Source organism: Echinops telfairi, unplaced genomic scaffold (assembly GCF_000313985.2).
Source record: "Echinops telfairi isolate 266 unplaced genomic scaffold, ASM31398v2 ScPeMD7_5592;HRSCAF=6446, whole genome shotgun sequence".
NCBI lineage: Eukaryota > Metazoa > Chordata > Mammalia > Afrosoricida > Tenrecidae > Echinops > Echinops telfairi.
Window position 1 is genome coordinate 15099961 of NW_022109491.1, and position 5087 is coordinate 15105047.

The window sequence follows — 5087 nt, forward strand, 5'->3', positions numbered from 1 at the left end:
CATGGGAGGAAAGGAAGATGAACAATAAGGTCAGGAAGTCTGTTGTCTAGATGGGAGTGCAAGGCATGGAAAAGGGGTGTCTTCTCTGCTGCCTTCCACTACACCCTTAAGTCTCACCTGTGTCCTTCTATAAGGGTATGAGAATGAAATGGAGACCAAAGCAAAGTATACGTTATGAGAAGATTCTAGAACGGCAAACTAGTAATAAAGCAGATGATACTATGAAGAGTCAAATCAAAACTCACCGCCATCATGTTAATTTCAACTCTTCGTGACCCTATAGGACAAAGTCGAACTGCCTCCTGTGGGTTCCCGATTCTGTAACTCTTTACAGGAGTAGAAAGTGTCCTCTCCCTCCGGTGAAGTTTCTGGTGATTTCAAACTGCTGGCCTTGTGGTTAGCAGCCCAAATAGGAATGTAAGTAAACATATAAAGAACAAAACAGAAAAGCGAGAAAATATAGCAGAGATGGTTAGCTGATATACGTTAAAAGAATTAAATGAGGCCAGAGAGGAAATTATAAAACCCTTTGGAAAGCATTATGATAGAAAGAGATCAGTTGTTTCTGATTGCCAGTCCTCGGCAATGCTTTGTTAGCTTTCCAGAAAGATTAAAAGATTATATGTATATATTTTTTAAATCCCTTGAGAAGTAGCAGGTGTAAGACGACCCTAGAAATCAGTAAGTAATCCAGCTTCAAAAAAATTTTTTTTCTTTAAATAAGTCTTTTCTTGAAGAGAAAAGGTGATCCTAAAGAGACTTCGGGAGACTTCTGAAGGCCCTGGGCTCCTGCATCAGGCTCCTGCCGGCTCCCAGGTCATTAGCTGCCTTTGGAGCCCCAGGTGGAGGCCACCCGCAGGCTGAAGCTTCTCAGGAAGTGTGCTGCCAAGCACTGAAGTGGAGCCGTGGTTTGTTTTTTTTATTAATACCTTTTATTCTACTGGAGCATCAAGTCATGAAAAATGCCTGAGTGTTTTCATCTACCATGTGGTATTTAAGATAATAAAGCAAGCAGCTAGCCATAGAATGAACAGCTAGCTGGAAAAGGTGTTGCTCTGATTCCCCCTAAGGACCAGTCTGTTCATGCCCACAAATAGACGGATCCTGATAGAGGGGAGAAAAGTTCTGTAAACGTCTAGATTTACTTGGTCAGTTGAGACTAGAAGCTATTCCCCTGAGATAGCTCATAAGCTTTAAAGTGAAACGACCCCTCAGAAGGCACCTGTTCACTAAAAAATAGATTGGCTCATAACACAAAGAATATATTCAGAAAGGAGCATGCGCCGTTTTTTCATCACCAAATGCTCTGCACTTTCTCCACAGCAAAGCGGGAAGAGTACAGAGACAAGGAAACCATCCAGAGGCAAGTTAATGAGAATGTTAACACATGTTGGAAAATCGAATCACCGTCTCTGAAAGATGTGTGTATTAATTTAAATAGGAACCTAATTTTCAAGGTATGCTTTTACTGAAAACATAATTAAATTTTTTTAAGGTAGCACTTTAAAAGTAATGCTATTCTCTTATACGTACCTATCAACCTTAGAACCTGATGTGGAATTTAAAGACTTGGTGTTATTTGCCAACATTTGCATGTGTCTGGGGTGGGGGTCCCTGAAGAGAATTATCACACCATTACATGAAAGACAAACGTCTGGAACCAAACACAACCCCACACTAGCTATTCATATTTTAGGAGCACAGCACAAGATCCCCAAAGAACAAAAAAGCTAAGCGTTGTAGGAAAAGAAGTCATCTAGACACCTATTTTCAGTAAAACAGAGCAATGGTTTCTGTTTTGGTTTGTTTGTCTCGGTTTTACACACCAATGACAAAAACAAAACAAACTTACTGCCCTGGAGTCACTGCTGACTCAGGTGGGTTTCCGAGGCTGTAACTGTTTTCTGGAAGTAGAAAGCCCCATCTTTCTCCCGAGGAGCTGCTGGTGGTTTCAAACTGGCAACCATTTGGATCATAGCCCAGGGCTCCAACACTAGCATAAAATAAAAGTGTATTTCTAGGAGAGTGGAGGAATGAAGTTAAACATATATGCAAAAATCTAATCCCCGTGTTTTTATTATCATATTCAGCCTACATAAAAATCATTACAAAATTGCTGTGTTGCTGATAGGTGCCATCAAGTTGATCCCTAGGCCAGAGTAGAACTGCCCCACTGAGTGTGCTATCTGTACTATCTGCTTCCTTTTGGCACATCATCAGGTCTTCTCTCCCTCAGGGCTGCTGAGTGGATTTTAATCACTGACCTTTCACAGTTGCATCAGTAGGGCTCCTAAACTGGCTCTACCAGCCCCCACTTAGTCTCACTTCTGTGTCTACATCAACCCCCACTGGTCCAAAGACCATTTTTTGTGTAACACTGAGACAGAGCATTTAAAAATGAAGATCTCTGTGAAGGACATCACATTTGACTCTTTGGTTGCAAACTTTCCTTATTTTTATAATATTGACTGAACCTAGGATGACTCATAATTTAAGTCAACCAGGCTTAAAACAAAAAAACAAGAGTCTCAGAACACCCAGTAATAAAACCATCATCATATAGACAGCTGATCTTTGACAAGGGCGCAAAAAGTTCCGAGTGGGAGGCAGATGCCCTCTTTAACAAGTGGTGCTGGAAACAAATGGATATCCACTTGTAGAAAAATGAAAGAAAATGTTTACCTCACCCCATGCACAAGAACAAACTCAAGGTGGATCACTGACCTAGAAATGAAACCCCAAACTATCAGAACCATCAACAAAGGAATCGGGACAAACCTACGAACCTTGGCTAACTGCAATAGGGAAGACACACCCACATGTGGACCTGAAATTGACAAGTGGGATATACTAAGGATAAAACACCTGTGCGCTTCGAAAGACTTCACCAAAAGAGTAGCAAGAGAACCCACAGCCTGGGAGAGGATTTTTAGCAATGACACAACTGACATAAGGCTTATTACTAAAATCTACAATATCCTCCTAGTGTGCAAAAAAAGAAGAAAACAGTTAACCCCCTGAGGAAGTGGGCAAAAGACCTGGACAGAAGTTTGACTAGGGGGGAGACCAGAATGGCCAATAAACATAAGAAAATGCTCCCAATCATTAGTGATCAGAGAAATGCAAATTAAAACAACCATGAAATACCACCTAGCACCCTTGAGGTTAGCCCAAATCAGAAAGGCAGAGAGCAACAAATGTTGAAGGGGATGTGGTGAAGTAGGAACTCTCTTCCACTGCTGGTGGTCGTGTAGATATGTACAGCCTCTGTGGAAAGCGATCTGACAATATTTAAAGCAAATGGAAATTGAGCTACCTTATGACTCAGCTATCCCTTTAAGGCAGTGATTCTCAACCTGTGGGTCGTGACCCCTTTGGGGATTGAACAACCCTTTCACAGGGGTTGCCTGATTCATAACAGTAGCAAAATTACAGTTATGAAGTAGCAACGAAAATAATTTTATGGTTGGGGGATGACCACAACATGAGGAAGTCTATTAAAGGGTTGCAGCAGTAGGAAGTTTGAGAACCACTGCTCTACAGGGCATATACCCAGAAGAGGTAACAAACAGACCAATACCAGTCGTCTGCGTCCCAATGTTTACTGTAGTGCAATTTACAATAGCAAAGAATTGGAAACAAGCTAAATTTCCATCGAGAGATGAGTGGATTAGAAAACTCTGGCACACACACACAATGGAGTACTATGCATCACGAAAAAGCACTGATGATTGCATGAAGCACATCGCTCATGGGAAGAGTTGGAGGAAATTATGCTAAGTGAAGTTAGCCAATCACAAAAGGACAAGTACAACATGCGTCCCCCGAGGTAAGTATAATCATCACAGTAGGTGTAGAAGAAAGCACTTATCTTGCACTATATGGGTTGAGGTACAGGCAGTCGGGCTGGAAACAGGCCAAACCCAAGGATATACATGTTATTCCAACATAAAGAAGGGGGAAGGGTGGAAGGGGAAGGGTGAGAAAGGGGGAGAGTGGGGAAGACAATGGCACCAGGGGGAGAGTATTGGTTACGTCCCAACAGAAATGGGAGTGTGCACGCAGATCCCAGCACAGCACACCAAACCTGGGGGGGCAACGCAACCACATGGAGCAAGGCAGGAACAGAGAGTGGGCTACAGGGCCGGCCCCAATCACAGCCAAACTGACCCCCTCCCTAGAAGTATGTGCTACAGAGGACAACACTAAACCTACAGGTTGGGGAGAGGGGCTGGCATGCCACACCTACACGGAAGCAACCCCGAGAAGGAAGAGAGAGAGATTTTAGACCCCACATTGGCACACCAAGCCCTAAGGATGGCGTTCCTGCAGCGAGGATTTCAGGGCCAACAACAGCTCGAGACACGATGGCCCCTCGCTGGAGCACACCAAGAGGACAACACTGGGGACACACGCAGGGAGTGAGTCCAGTCTGAACACCCCAAGGCCGGGGGGAACCAAGAAGGGAACATAACAGACCAGCAACAGAGCAAAGCCAAGCCACAAAGCCCCTGAGGAGCCCCCAAAATAGACTTCAGGAGGGGTAGTTCCCAGAACCCCCCAGGACCAGTAGGGAGACAGCCATGAAGGTCAGCAGACAGACATGGAATTATCTATACTTTTTCAGGTGGTTTTTTTTTTGCTAGTTATATATATATAAGGGAGTGGTGAGCAAACAATGCCATAGACAGGGAAAAAACTCCTGGGAGTTTCGAAGCAACAGCAATCTAGCTGAGCGGAATTACTAAAAGGCAGAAGAAGGGTGAGTGTGATGGTGGGAAAGGAGGAAGGTAAAAGGAAACAGAGGAAAGATCTCAGAAGCAAAGCTATGGATAGAGGTATAAGCATAGGTGTGCACTTATGTAAATATATTAATTCATAAAAATAGAGGTATTGGCATGGGTACATATATTTATATGGCAATACATTGAGGAAGTGGACAGACTTTGCGCCTCTGCTCAATCAAGCCCTCCCTCAATGCAAGAACACTTTGTTCTAAACACCTGGCATTCTGTGATGTCCACCCTCCAGGCAAGATCAGTGAAGACAAAGTGGGTCCACAAGCAAATGTGGTGAAGAAAGCTGAT